Raw genomic sequence first — 16,701 nt, 5'->3', positions numbered from 1 at the left:
CAGCAGACTGCACTTATTTATTATTTAGCAAAGTGGCATCACTATTGTAATGTTTCCATACTTTATGAGATTAGTTTTTTGACAGCACACAAGAAAATTGCACACAACCATGTTTAAAACTACACAGGGAGATGCAAAAACATTTTGGCAAAGACCAATTAGGAGCTTGGAGGCCTGTCACCCTCAATGAATTGCTGATAGATTTGTGGAGAACAGCTTATTAATGTGGAACATATGGTGGTTCTAGTTGTCTCTACATTAACTATGTTCAAGTCTTCTTCTGTAAAACTTAATGAAACTCCTGGTATTTGCTAAATTATAGTCAAGCACTGGTATTGTAAAATGTGGAGTGAAATTTCTGCCACAAGGTCCTCAATTAAGATGCGACAAACGATGGAATCATTTTTGTATTTCACATTTGTCATTCCTTTCAATTATACTGTTCACAATTTCAAATGGAGTTTTGTGGCATTCAGACAGCTGTAATTCTCTGTTCAAGCATTATTCATTGCTTGAAAGTAGATATGAAAATACAACAGTGGTTCAGTGGTTAGTACTGCTGCTTCACAGCACCAGGCACCCGGGTTTGATTCCCATCTCAGATGACTGTCTGTGTGGAGTTTGTGCATTGTCCCTGTGTCTGTGTGGGTTTCCTCCTACAAGCCAAAGATGTGCAGGTCAGGTGAATTGGCTGTGCTAAATTGCCTATAGTGTTCGGTACATTAGTTGGAGTAAATGTAGGGTAATGGATCTGGGTGGGTTACTTTTTGGAGGGTCAGTGTGGACTTGTTGAACTAAATGCCCTGTTCCCACACTGGAGGGAATCTAATCCTCTTCCGTCCTTATCTCTGTAATTTCCTGCAGCACTGCAATAACCCACCATTTCTAGCATCTTGCACAGTCTCAATACCCAGTTGCTACTGGTGCTGTGCATTCAGTTCCCTCAGCTCAAAGTTTTGTAATTAAACTCTCTTCACTTCTCTGCTTCTTTCTTCAAAAGTTTTTTTTTGACATTTGTTCACTTGCACTTTCATCTCTTTATGAGGCTTGTTGTCAACCTGTCATGAATTTGTGTGCCTGGTAATCATGATTTGGTTATTTTTTACGAGGCTAATGTCTCCATTAAAAATCAATCACTGATCAAAAGTGCATGTTAAAATAAAACATATAAGAACTCATCTATAAATAATGTCTAATAGTTCATGCCAGCTTCATCAATCCAATTTTATTCAAATTTTCCTCCATGAACATGCTTACCTGCTATTGCCTTGCAAATTGGTAGGTTTCCATTACTTTATCCAGTTAGTTTGTACTCTAGTCTTTTTAATTTTAAAATTATGTATTCATTCTGGAGATACAGCATCACTTGCAACGATAACATTCATTGCTCAACCTTTCCCTTTTATTGATGGCCCACAGTATATGTATTGTAGATGTACTCACAGTGAAGGAATTTCACTGACCTTTGTGAGATTATAAAGATATGGTGATATTTTCAAAGATGGGATGCTTTGCAACTTTGTGGTGAATTTGAAGATGGCGATTTTCGAATATCTAGCCTCTCTCATTTTTCAAGGAAGTTGGAAGTTGGAAGTTTGGGAACTACTTTTGAAATAACCCTGATTCATTGCTGGAGTGTATTCTCTGGATAGTGCACATTGCAAATTTGGCGAAGTGACGGAACTTTAAGGTGGTGTTTAGTCATGGGTACTGCTGAGCTTCCTAAGCATTGTTGCAGGAGAATGGCAGAGCAATGAATGACAATAAGTTTCCCTCCCTGAGAAGCCAACATTCAGCTCAAATGACTTTTCTTTGAGTCTAGTTTGGATCAGTTGATAATAATCTGACATAAAAACCTAGGATGTTTTTTGGACTGAAGAGTGATATTATGTGGATTCCCCAAGTGTTGGTGGTCAGACCACATTTTGTTTAGCTATGTGATAGTATCTTGTAGTGTGGAATAGGGTGTAAAAGCCAAAGTCATACAAAACCTAGAGGAATGATAACAATGGAAATGATTCAACTTGTATGCATCAAGACATAGATATGATAGCAGAATGGGGAGAAATGTGCCAGATGGCACTGAATGCAGAGAAGAATAAAGAATGAATCTTGGCAGAAATGATGATAGAGACTTAAAGGCCCAATTGTAAAGAATGTGCAGGAGCAGAAGGGCCTGGGGTGTACATGAATCAATCTTTTAAAGTGGTAATGCATGATAAGGGATTGATTAACAATGTACATAGGATTTTGGACTTTTTAAATAAAGACATTCAGTACAATGCCGAATCTTTATAATTCTGGGGTTAGTTTCAACAAGGGTATTGCATTCGATTCTAGTCACCACATTTTAGGTAAGATGTAAAGGTCATGGAAAGGTTACACAAGGTAATGATCAAAATGTTTCCAGAGTTGAGGAGTGTTTTGTTACAGATCAGGTTAAAAAAGTTGTGGTGCTCACTTTGGAAAAAATCCTGCCATTTTGACGACGTTTGATAAATTTGCCCAACATTATTGACAGGCCCAAGTGAACAAGCTAGACTGTTCTTGCTGACTGAATACACGGGACTGGGAGCAAAATATGCAGGTAAATGTGAGAAAAGCTTTATTATGCAATGAGTGGTAATAGCCTGAAACTCTAGTGAAGAAGGTGATAGAAGTGGAAATAATCAATGAGATGAAAATCAAATTGGATGGAAACTTAAAGGAAATAAATGTACAAGGCTGCTGAGTAAAGGAGGGTATTAGACTGATTGGAGTGCCCTATATTAGATTCAGTGTTGTGAATAATTCCATTATTTTATTCTTTTCCTCTCTGTAGTTCTGAATTGAATATTTCAATTACGAACTTAATTGTCACACAAATGTTTCCCTATCTGCAAATAACTACTCTCCTAAAGATCACAAAACCAACTTTTGTCCCTCTGTTAACTTCTGAAGGAAGTTGTAACACTTGCTCCTGATATTCCAAGCTCCATATTAAACCTTTATGCCACAATTAACTTCTGCTTTGGCCCTCCTCCCAGACTCACCCAGAGTCTTTGATTGTTGACCTACTTGTCTGCTTTTGCTCCACCACTTTATACCAGTCCTTCTGACTGATGGGCAGCCTCTGGAGGTGTGATTGGAGCACAAGAGATGAGCAAGATTCATTATTTTGCACACTTTTCCTTTGCTTTGCCAGATTTGACCATTGCACACTGAGTCCACCATCAAGGGGATAGATTAACAGTTAACATACAAGCAGGCAAAATAGGAGCAGAAGTAGACCATTCAACTGCTCAAGTTTGCCCTGCCATTCATTAAGACCTTAACTTACCTGTTTGTGTTGTGAATTTCATATTCCCATCCACTCAGACATAATTCAATTTCTTGCCTAACAAGAATCAATCCACCACTGTGTTACAAACAATAAATGACCTTGTTTTCATAGCCTTCTGAGGCAGAGAATTCCAAACTGTCACAAGCCTTTGACAAAAAAAATCTCCTGAGCTCTGTCCTAAAAGGGAAATACTAATTTTAAAATTGGACCTCCTAATTCCAGACTAATCCACAAGAGGCAACATCCTTTCCATGTCCAACTTGTCATGTAGAAACTCTTATAGACAATGCGCTCGAAACAAGCCCAGTCTGTTGAACTGAGCCTCATATGGCTACCAGCTCAGTCCCAGTATCAATTTACATTCTTCCTGAAATAAGGAGACCAAAACTCCACACAGTATTCAACATTCAAGGGAGATAATCTCATAAGGGGATTGTCGCTGCATGTGTAATTCAGAAACTGTAGACCCCAATGTAAATCCCACCATGATGGAACTTGAATTCAAGATTTAAGAAAAAAAGATTTAAGTATTAATAATGATCAGGAAGGCATCTCCAATTGTCACTAACAACCTGAACTTGTGGAGACAAAGTCGTGCCTTTGCATCCATTACATTGTGTGGCGCTACCAACTTATGAAACGTGATTGACTTTTAACAGATCTGTCAACTTAAGCCAACGCATTCATGAAACATTATGGAAAATCAGAAGCAGCAGAATTATACTTCAATGCAATCTACAACTTCATGGCCTGGCATATCTCTGATTTTACCATTACCATCAAACCAGGGAGCCATACGCAGTTCATGAAGAATGCAGGAGGGCATGCCAGGATCATCATCAGATGTATATCTTAATATAGAGTCATAGAGTTATAGAGATAGACAGCATGGTGACAGACCCTTCGCCCCAACTCATCCCTGCTGAATAGATATCCTAAATTAATCTCGTCCTATTTGCCAGCACTTACCCATATCCCTCTAAATTCTTCCTTTTCATATACCCATCCACAGAATTTCTAAATGTTGCAATTGTACCAGCCTCCACCACTTCCTCTGCAGTTCATTCCATACACGTACCACCCTCTGCGTGAAAAGGTTTCCCCTTGAGGTTTCTTTTATATCATTCCCCATCACCTTAAACCTATGCCCTTGCGTTTTGGATTCTCCCACCCTGGGGAAAAGACCTTGTTTATTTACCCTTTCCATGCCCTTCTGGATTTTAGAAACCTCTATAAGGTCACCCCTCAGCCCCCAAAGCTCCGGGGAAAATAGCCCCAGTCAATTCAACCTCTCCCTATAGCTCAAACCCTCCAACCCTGGCAACATCCTGGTAAATCTTATCCGAAACCTTTCAAGTTTCACAACATCAAAATGAAGTGTAAATTGTGGTGAAGTTACAACATAGGACTACCGCATGCCAAAAAGCATAGCCAGTAGTTTATAGGCAGGGCTAAGCAATTCCTCAACCATCAGATCAGATCTGTGGTCTACAGTCCTGACACATCCAGTCATGAAAACCTTGCTATTTCTGAAAACAGTACACTCATAAAAGGGTATTGTAGCTTCTAATAAATTTGTGGAAGGTCAGTTATACTGTAACCCAAATGAGGTTTCATGCTAAATAGGAAACACCAAATATCGAATACTGAATGGATGCGGTTTGAAAAGAGCCCCCAATTTCCAATTGTCCACCCTTGAGAAGGAAATATCCTTACTGACTTCTCACAACTATTCTTAACTGATCTATTTATTTCTAGAAGTTCTTGATTATATATGGCAAATAACTGAACAAAACTGCTGGAATTCTTCACATCAAACTTCGAGCAACACCAAACATAAGGCCAGAATCCTAAACCCTGGAGATGATTGACTGACATTCGAAACCAGGCACGATGTCCTAGCTTTCAAATTTCTTCTTCAATTTCATTGTTTGGTTGGATCATTTTAATCACATATTTTTCTGAAGTACTGGTCTTATCTAGTGTTGATCAAACATTTAGTGGTTAAAAGGGGAATTGAGTGTCCAAATTCAGATATGACCTTAAGTGCCTCAAATAGCTCCCCTACTGGTCTCCCTAATTGTGATTTTCTTTTTCCTTGCGTCAAGTTGGTGGATTTCTTCCTTGTTCTACATTGAAACTATATTATCATCCTTTCAGACTTTGGCTCATCTTTAGCTGGTTATGATACATTCAAACACAGGAACAGATTATGCATGGATTTAAAGGATTCTCCAGCTCTCCCTTCACCTGTATTGACCTTGTAGATTTTTCTCATTAAGTATACTCTCCTTTATCATCCTAAGCCAAAATTATTTTTACTTTAATTCTTACCCCTTCTCACTATTACCGTGTTGGTTGCTTTAAAGTCAGTTCCTCTATTGAATATGTGTCAGTGCCTTATCATTTAAATAATGTTTTCCAGTTTCTTAGGCCTCAATAACCATTTTGTCAAATGGATGTCCAAGTTTGAGACCCACTCTTCAGTGCATTTTCCCTTTGAATTCCCTCTTGTTACTCACTTTGGATAAAATAATTTCTGCATGCTTTCCTCAGTATCCCAAATCATGCCATGCATCCTTGACATTCAGATGATACTTTTGACACAAGAAAAGAAGCTTCAGCCCTTGGTCCCAACCTTCTGAATAGTGGCTAAATGCGGTCTGTTAAAAAAACTAATTAGCAAAGGCACAAACATCTCCAAGAGAAAGCTATTATTTATTTAACTTTGTCTACACTTTCACTTAATATATTCATTTAACTACATCTAAAGTGTTCCATTCCCTTCCCATTCCCAGTTGATACCATGTCACATTTTCCCTGTCACTATTCTTTTATTCAATGTTGGGCCATGCCAGTAATTACCATTCAATCTGATTCAGGAGCTCTGACACAAGTGATTACTCACAGTTCGGGGTTCTCCTCTGTCTTCAAAGAGTTGTCTCAGCAAGACTCTCAACATGTTCTTAAAACCTGTTTGAAAACACCAAAGCAAAATCCCTTTGGTTGTGGAAGAAGCCCAATAGGTTAATAATATATAGAGAGATAACTTTCTGCTGTTCTGAGGAGGGATGTAGCACAAGTCACCAGGTGACATCATGTCATAATGTGTTTTAGATTCCTTTCACTTGTACCACTTATTTACATTTCCTTTCTCCTGGAAAGTCGAAAAGATACTTGCATGTTCAAATTGTTTGTCAGCCAAATGTTCACTTATCTCTATGTTTTTGGCACAAGTCTTTTACAGCGCAGGTTTTTTTAAAAATTAAAATTGAAAATAAAGGTAATATCATTTTCAAACTTGTGAAACATTTCACTTCTTTCTCAGATCAATTTTATTATTTTTTTTATTTTTGCAAACAACATCCTCCTTGAGCTAAGTCATGAACTAAATGTAAGAAGTGCTTCCTTGTGAATACATTCCAATTTTCACTGGACACTCCTTTGACTTCACTTGGGAATGAGGACTTGTGCAGTGCTGTGACTTCTTGTTTAATTTTCAGATGGATCTCTCTCTCACCTCTGCTATCTCAGGTCTAGCTCTGTCATTCTGGTATTGTACTCCAGCTTCATCTCATTACATTGGACAGCTAGAGCAAAGTAGTGAGTGTTCTCATCAATGCTCCATGCCAGCTAGAATCGCCCACAATGTATCAGACATGTTCAAGGCCTTTTCTGCAAGATAGCAGCTATAATTGCCTGCCATTTGCAGATATCTGGCTGGCACTTTCTTTGTTCTTGTAGATCCCATCTACATTCAACTCAATGACAAGATGCCCCTATAAGGAACTTTGTCAAAACTTGTGGTGAGCCTTTTGTCAAGTCTGGCGGGAGTCCTAGATAATGGTTGTGAGGACGTCAACTAATGTGAATTGCTACCTCCACTATCTACAGTACAAACTACTTGTCTCCTGCAATCTTTATTTTGCAAGAGAAGACAATAATGCTCCCTGGAGGAGTCATAATGGATTTTGACTTGTTCACCTGATGTTTTGGATAACAACTGCAGTAACTAGCTGAGTCCTCTATCTCATCCACATTGCCCCTCTTACTGCCTCTCAACTCTCGAGATGCTGCTCAACTGGGTCAGGACTTATCAGAACTCAAGAGGTGGGAAGCAGAAATTGCTCTTCATCTCAATTTCTTCTGCATCCTGTTTACTATGACAGTCTTGGGTATAGAGGTCCAGTTTATAGAATGGAAACAGCAAATTTGGATCCCTTTTTTCCAATTGAGCAAAGTGCCCTCAATAGCTGCTCTGTTGGGATTACCCAATCTCCAACAAAGTTTACTACAGACCTGTTCCCAGGATGTGTCAGCATATAGAACCAATCATTCCAGACAACTGGTTACTGTTGGACATTTCCAATGCATTATGGACTGATGGCTGGAGTTGTCTCAGAAAGAGGCTTTTAAGACTTGAGGAGCCTATCTGGGTCCTCTCCCTTCCCTAACGGGGTATTTCAGTAGGAGCCAAGACGTCTCTCTGCAAACACACTGGTACTTTCATTTGGTGACCATTTGATACAACTAATATTTGATGGAAATCAAGGTCTGCTTTCCTCAATGCCCTTCTTATGTCCACCTCACATTCCCTAAGCAAGCTTTTTGATATATCCCCAGTTCAGTTGTCTTTTTATGTCAGATGAATAGGCAGCTGGGAGGATCTGATGAGAATCAACACCTTCCAACACGAGGTATCAGATTCTAAACATTTGCCACTTCAGCATAAGAAGAAGGAATCTTGGAACCCAACTCTATTGTTATACTTAATTCTTCCCTCAAGATCCCAACTTCAGGGGATGACAGGGTCTGTGTATGGTTGCGAATTCCTCTTAAATCACAGCAGGCGTTCCCTCCTCACTCCCCTCTTGCTCTGTTTTCAGGCACTTGTGACTACAAACACAAACCTTGCTTCAATATACAAGAGAGGCAAGCCAGAGGAGTGCCTGTTTTCACTTATACTCTTCCAACAGGTCCTATGATCCTGCTGCACTCGCTACCTGGCAAAAGAGCAGCACTCAGAAAGCTTGTACTTCCAAATGAACATGTTGGACTATAACCTGGTGTTGCGTGGATGTTAACTTATTCCAATTAAGCCAGAGATCACCAGGAAAATCAGTTTCATGCTATTTTTCCCAGCTCCTATCACAGTCACCAATCTCACTAGTAGAAGCTGAAATTGATGTGAAGAGCAATTTCTGCTTCCCACCTCTTGACTTTTTTTTCACTAACCTTCAAGTGGAGTTTTTTTTTAACTTTGGCTACATAAGCTATGTAGTCTGTTTCCTGGGAGGTAACTCTTCTTGTCAAGTTAATTCTTTCAGGGCACCCCTTGGATCTTTGAGTTACCACCCCTCACTGTCACATTCTCTGCTCACAACTCTGTTTCTTATTCAATATTTTCTGTATTTGCGACTATCTCGGATATTAATTGAGAACGTTCCCTGTCACTTTCCTTTTGTCGTTTGTTCCATAGATTCCATGGATTTTCTGGTCAGTTGTAAAGTGTACATATGAGTGTTGTATGCCTGTTTATTCCAGACTTATTTTTATCTTAATCAAACCCTACTGAACCTTCCTAGAGCTACAAAAATAGACCATTAAACTTAATTGAAGTCTTTCATTACATCGAATACATCTTTTGATCCAGCTGCCTGAGTTTTCACAATCAAACCTTTTAGCAACTGCTGTCTTGCACACACAAAAGCCATGGTTTGCTTAGGAATTACTCAACATGTATAATCACAATCTAAGACTGCTGCTTTCCAACTTCTCAAAATAAAGGCTTGACTTCTGTGATATCCCACTCCTGATGTCACTTGTTAATTTTGGCCATTTGCAGTTATTTTAAAAAGTGTTTTAGTGTTCTTTTACCTACTGTCTGGAGAGAGCTCAGTCATGGAGACGGCAGCGATGATAGACCATGACAGTGGCTGGAGGGGAGAGGCAAAAGTGTATTGGAATACATAGGTACTGCAGCCAGGCAAGGTGAATAATTGTCAGCCGCAACCATCCTGATTTGAATGGGTCATTGCAGCACAATGGTTGACACGACTAAACTATAAACTGGGAGCCAGGGAATAATGATAGGAAATGAATTTGTAATTCAAAGAGCTGCATGGAAATGTGTGGAACTCAGTACAGATGGACTCGACAGGAAGTGTAAGAAAGAAATGAACATGAATATTCGGGAGGGCCCCTGTTTACCAGGCTGCTCGTGAGTCACTGTGCAAAACATGACCTGTCTTGCCTTCCATTCTTATGTGAATTTTGAATGTGCAATGGAAATGCAAAATGCACCCAGAGAGTTTGAGTAAGTGCTTTAATTCTGTCCAAGCTTTGTGGGCTCTACTTGTGAGTGTTGTGAGGTCCATCAAGGGGCAGTTGCAATCATCAGGCACTCACAAAGTATTGGGTGAAGTCATTTGTAATCATAACACCCTGCTTGTGAATTGCAAGCTGAGTCCAAGTGTGTGGAATACAAATCCTTGTCACAAGCAATCTTGACCATATCATTGGTTATTACAGATTGAAGATAATCATCTCCGTGAAATAGAAGTCATCTGAGTAATCACCTGCAGGCCACTATTCACAAAGGCAATTCAAGATCACTTCAGCTGCACAAGGGCACAGAGTTGTTGCCTCTCAATTTGAACAGTAAGTGTTCACTCACATGACCATTTATGCAATGCTGCTTTTCTTGGGTGATCTGCGGCTTTAGGGGGACAAGGTATCAGTAACCCTACAATTCTGACAATTTCCTACCATATTTGCATTGCATGGCTTGAGTTGCTCTCATTAGAATAACGGCCCTATATTAAAGTTCCGTGTGAAACCATTCTTTGGCCCTCCTTATTGGAGGAGAAAGTGAGGACTGCAGATGCTGGAGATCAGAGCTGAAAATGTGTTGCTGGAAAAGCGCAGCAGGTCAGGCAGCACCCAAGGAGCAGGAGAATCGACGTTTCAGGCACGAGCCCTTCTTCAGGAATGAGGAAAGTGAAGAAGGGCTCATGCCCGAAACGTCGATTCTCCTGCTCCTTGGATGCTGCCTGACCTGCTGCGCTTTTCCAGCAACACATTTTCAGCGCTCCTTTTGGAGTCCTGGATGTCTCATTTATTGGAGAACCATGCTAAACCATCACTGTGTATGATGGCAACATTGACCACTGACATTTTTAAGGATCTATTCTGTTTCTTACATTCTCCAGAAGATTCATTGGAAGCGTGATTGATCAATTCAGCCACAACAGAGATCATCAACAAAAACGCAGCGAAATTGAAGAGGAACAGGTAGGTTAGTGAGCCCAGGAGCAGGTCATCAACCTCCAGCTGGGGACAAACAGCCTCTTTACAAAGATGTTACAGCTGAAGGTCACTCAGTATGTGCAGGAAGTAAGGAGGCCTCGAATCAGTAATCATTGAAGCAATTTCCTACAGGTGAATGAGGTGTATTACTGCTGTATATAGAGGATATCATGAGACATTGTCACAAAACTGTACTAGCTGATGGGCCAGGACTTGTGACCTGAAGGGCTGGGTGGCCATCATATCAAGGGGTCTCCTGAAGGTAACAACTGTGCTTAACAATTATACAACTAGCTGCTTCCACTGGAGACCTTTGAGAGATCTTACAATCCTCAACCCACATTTGGATCAAGGCTGTTACCTGTGCAATTAGTGCCAGATCATATCATTTCATCTTGTTTCGCTGCAATGATATCTTTTGTCTATAGCCTGGGTTGTAAGCTTTGCTAACATAGATGGTTCCACATGTGGAAAGGATTCTTGCCTGTACACACTTAGCATTAACAGCTCCATGTGATAATGTGACTGACTTCAACAACAGGAAAGGATTTGATTCCCTCAATGTTGAAACCAACTGTGCTCATCAGTAACACATCTCAAAATTTATCCAGGAAGAACTTTGAAGTCAAGAATCAATTTCTACAAGACAGACTCAGATTCTTCCAAATCAGAAGAAAACATGTTTGGGAAGAACAATGAAACCTCCAAAGTGACTGAAGTTGTGAAATCAAAGATGGGGGAGATGTGGTAGTCTGTAAATATAAAAAGATGATTGTATGTAATAACAATATAATAATTGGGATTATCACTGTGATGATGTCACTCCAATAGTCTACAGAAAGTTAGGCAGTCTAGGGAGAGACATCAAGTTCTTTTTTAATCTGTGTATGGTGTGGTAAAGTGATAATTATCTTATTTACTTCACCTATCAAAATACCTACAAGCTAGACCAAAGAGGTGTATGAATCCATTCACCATAGGCATGAATGCATAATGTATTGGAACAATTTATGGGCTGACAATTAATCTGTTTGTCCATGTTAGAACACATCCCTTTCATAGCCCTTGAATTCCAGTGTGGGATTTGAACCAATCTTTTCTAGGCCATAGATCGGAACACTACCATTGCACTTCAAGTCCTCCTCCAAACCTATATGTAACAATGTGAATGTCCCTGGGCCACTGCATTTGAAGGTTTAGAAAACTCTTTCACCTTGACTGAAATCTAAGGCACTAAAACTGGTGCAACTAATTTTTGATGCTAATCTTTTAAGTAATCCAAATACTTCTCTTGTCAGGTTCTAATAAAATTGTATGGAATGCTGTTGTCAATGCAGTAGTAAATTAGAACTGTGCTATAAAAAAACTTCTTCAAGTTTTCTCCACTAGAAGTACCAATTATCAAATTAGCTTGTGATCAGAATCTGCTCAAGAGCAAACATCTAGCATGACTTCAGCTGCCTTTAAAAATATTGCCCGCTTATATTCCCCAATCTGAAGAAAAATAGCCCTTGGCACCAAAATAACTATTAGTTCCTTTCCTTATTTTCCTGCCTGCATTTATTAATACCTTTCCTGCCTTATATTTTCCCATCATGATTCACTTGTGTGCCTTGCTCTTTCACACCACTTCACTCTCACTAAGCACAGTTGATGCACAGTGTGATTTGAAGTTGGAAGGCACATGTTAGCACGTCCCTTCACATTAATCCCATTGCACTGTGAAGCAGCTCTGAGTTGAAAGTATATTGATTTTCTCCAGAAAGAAAAAAAACTCTCTGCATTTATAAAACACATTAGCCTTTTGGCTAAATGAAGTTAAGTGAATAATTTACATAATTGCATAATAATCATTTGGGGCACTTAATAAATCCATCAACCTCACATTTTCACCTCCAAGACTTTCGGACTTTATGCTTCTCCTAACCTTGTCTCCCTGAACAGCGATTACATAATTGAATTATCTGATCTCAACTACTTTAAATCAATAGCAAGCTCCCTGACTTCCTGCAGCAGAAATTGATTGACATTGATGGACAGCTGCAGTGAGAGAGCTGAAAACAAATGCTCTGGCAGATTGTATGTGAAGACAAGAGGTTTCATCTCCCTCCCTTCTCGCAACTGTGTTGTCGATGACATTTGTCCATATCTATGTGGGGGAGAGACAGGCCTGCCATCAGCAGGACGAGGAAGGAATCAGGGAGTGTATGTGATTGAAGCATCCTGTGGGACACACTGTGTGTAAAAGGATAGGTCAGACCAAATCAGTAAGTGTCTGTGACCTTACTGCATGGTCCCATCAGTTAATCTCTTACTGTGGAAACTGATGCTCAGCATTGGATGACACATAGCCTGATGACATTGCCCGATATGAAAAGGCAAGGACTGCTATTGTGAGAATGGTTTTGCGTTTGCTCAATATATTGAATTGATTTTTTACAGTCAGCTTAAAAAAAACGTTAGAACGCAGCAGCAAAGACAGAAATGATATTCAATCTGTTGTGATAACACTTAAGGGAATAGTGGTTGCTTTACAGATGTATTATATCACTCCCAATTACATTTATGATACATTTTTTACACACCAGTGAAAAATACACATAGGGACCTATTGATTTTTGTCTGTAGAAAAGTTGAGGATGAGAAGAAGCCATTCAGTCCATCATGGATGATGGGGAAGAATGTGCACCGGGGTTCTCTCTCAATTCTCCCTAAGTCTTCCATTATTGTACCCAGGACAATTAAGCATCTTCTGTGGAGTTGGGGGTTTGAAGGAGGCATGGGGACGGGAAGAGAGGCAGGGTGGCTGTGGAAGAAATTCAATTGGTGCTGAAAACCAGTACAGAATTAGCATCATGTGGACAATGACATCAGCAGAAGGGCACACATAACCTGCTTTGTAAAACTGATCTGATTAAGTTTGTGTGTCTGGTGGCACCGCTGTCACTTCCCATTGACAGATGACAGATTAGTAGGGCATGCAATTGGTCTTGGGAGTCATCTTTTAAATTAAGCCTTCAGTGCTTGAAGGGAAGGCACAGATTTTTACCTTCATTTTGCTGAATTGGTGTAAAATTCCTGTGGTGCATTGGCAGTGCGCCTACCTCTGAGGCAGGAGGCCTGAATTCAAGTCCCACCTGCTCCAGTTGTGTGTCATAACATCTCTGAACAGGTAAATATCTAAAATTCAGGTGAAGCAAGTGTCATGATTCTCCTCTTCCCACCCATTACACCCTCACCACACGTTTAAGGCCTATCCCCTGAAGGGGCAGCACAGAGATTTTAGAAAATGATAATTGAACAGATTTGCACTTTTACTTGAGGTCAAAGGGCCTCCAGACTCACTAATTCAAGCAGAGGTTTGGTATTAATAAGATCTTTGGAGTCAAAAGATGCAGGTCTAAATTTAGCAATGGAATGCAGTGATCATCACAAAAAGTACCAAAGCCATAGCATTGTCAACCATGACAATTCAAAAGTTCTTATTTGGCTGCAAAATGCCTTGAGATGCGTTGTGATCGTAAACGATGCTGTGCAAATGTAAGGCTTTCTATTCCTTACAAAAAAAAATGTAATTACGTCGCCAGTTCTACTAATGTAACATCACTACCTCATCTCCAAGACTGGAATGAACTAAGCTTGTCTCTTATTTATTGTCATCTCCTCTCAATTGTGTGTGAAGATGGCTTGCAATGATTACCATCCATAGCCAGTACATTGAATGATATTCTTTCCTGTTATGTACATTATTGAAGGGAGGTCATGCAGTTGTCTAGATGTCATCTATGACAATAATTACTGAGGCTCGCTTGATGCACTTGCATGCAGTTGGTTGGTTTATATTAAAGATATGACCTTTGTTCTGATTGTTCCCATATTTCTTTATAACTGATTTCAGTCACAATCTAATTTCAATCTCATTCATCATTGACCAATGAGCAATATCCACCTTTATCAGTGTTAAATTGAATAATTAATCAATTAAGGGTCAGCAGTCTCAGGGGGTGGTGTTGGTAGGAAGGGTAAATGACAGCAGGAGCAATTATAACCAGCACATAGGCTTTCTACTCAGAAGTTGTGACATATCTTATTGTCAACAAGAGTCACATATACCATTGTTTTGCAGCAGCAGCAGGAGCAGTGAGACTGAGGACCAGGGGGCTGCTGGGAAGGTGGATTAATTGCCTAAAAGCTTACCTCGTGTATAGGCCGAGTGCACGCTGAGCAGGAGCAGAAACGGGACATGAGGGAACTGGATGAACTTTGAATCATTCGAGAGGCTGAGTGGGTAATTGAGAGGAGTTACAGGGAGGTAGTCACACCTTAGTACAGAAAAAAAGGGAGATGGGTTACAGTCAGGGGACGGAAATGCTACAGGCAGACAGTGCAGGGATCCCCTTTGGCCATTCCCCTCAATAACAAGTATACCATTTTGCATACTGTTGAGGAAGGGGGACTTACTGGGATAAACCATGGGGTACAGATCTCTGGCATAGAATCTGTCCCAGTTGCTCAGAGGGGGAGGGGAAGGTGGAGGAGAGCATTCGTCATTGGGGACCATAGTTAGGGAGACAGATAGGAAATTCTATGGGAACAAGAGAGACTCGCAGTTGATGTGTTGCCTCCCAGCTGCCAGGGTCTGTGATATCACAGATTGTGTTTTTGGGATCCTTAAGGGGGAGGGGGAGCAGCTCCAAGTCATAGTCCACATAGGCACCAATGACATAGGTAAGGAAAGGGATGGGGATGTACAGCAGAAATTCAAGGAGTTACGGTGGAAACTTCGAGTTAGAACAGAGTTGTTATCTCTGGTTTGTTACCCATGCCAAATGCTAGCGAGGGAGGAATAGGGAGACGAGTAGTTGAACACATGGCTACAGGAATGGTGCAGGAGGGAGGGATTCAGATACCTGAATAATTCGGGCTCATTCTGGGGTAGGTGAGACCTCTACAAATGGGATCGTCTACACCTAATCCAGAGAGGTACCAATATCCTGGGGGTGGGAATTTGCTAATGCTCTTCAGGAGGGTTTAAACTAATTCAGCAGGGGATGGGAACCTGAATTGTAACTCCAGTGTACAGGAGGAGTAGTGAGGTCAGAAATATGGTTTCAAGGTCGCAGGAGTGTACCTGCAGGCAGGAAGATGGTTTGAAATGTGTTTATATCAATGCCAGGAGCATGCAGAATCAGGTGGGTGAACTTGCAGCATGGGTTGGTACCTGGGACTTTGATGTTGTGGCCATTTCAGAGACATGGAGAGAGGAAGGACAGGAATGGTTGTTGTAGGTTCTGGGATTTAGATGTTTCAGTAAGATCAGGGAAGGAATTAAAAGAGGAGGAGGTGTGGCATTGTTAGTCAAGGACAGTATTATGGTGCAGAAAGAACCTTTGATGAGGACTTGTCCACACCAACCCTCCAAAGAGCAACCACCCAGACCAATTCCTTTACATTTACTCCTTCACTTAACTCTATGGGCAATTTAGCATGGCCAATTCACCTGACTTGCACATTTTTGGACGGTGGGAGGAAACCGGAGCAAACCCACGCAGACACGGGGAGAATGTGCAAACTCCACACAGACAGTCACCTGAGGCGGGAATTGAACCCGGGTCCCTGACATTGTGAGGCAGCAGTGCCACCGTGCCGCCTATAGGCCTCTGTAACGTTCTGGGGATGTAAAGGAAAGGATTGCAATGAGGATTCTGGATAGGAGTAAAAGTAATAGGGTAGTTGTTATGGGAGACTTTAACTTTCCAAATATTTACTGGAATTGCTGTATATAGCTCGAGAACCTTAGATGGCCAATTATTGTCCAATGTGTGCAGAAATGTTTCCTGACCCAGTATGTAGGTAGGCCAACAAGAAGGACCTGAAGAGAGAGCTAAGAAGAGTCAGGAGGGGACATGAGATGTCTTTGGCAGATAGGATCAAGGAAAACCCGAAAGCTTTCCATAGGTATGTCAGAGATTAAAGGATGCCTACAGTAAGATTAGGGCCAGTCAAGGACAGCAGTGGGAAGTTGTACATGGAGTCTGAAGAGATAGAAGAAGCCCAAAATGAATATTTTT

The sequence above is a fragment of the Chiloscyllium plagiosum genome, unplaced genomic scaffold (genome assembly GCF_037043375.1).
Source record: "Chiloscyllium plagiosum isolate Xiang-an unplaced genomic scaffold, Cpla_swu_hap1 HiC_scaffold_6, whole genome shotgun sequence".
Lineage (NCBI taxonomy): Eukaryota > Metazoa > Chordata > Chondrichthyes > Orectolobiformes > Hemiscylliidae > Chiloscyllium > Chiloscyllium plagiosum.
The sequence above is the reverse complement of the archived record's forward strand: the minus strand, read 5'-3'. Positions refer to the sequence as shown.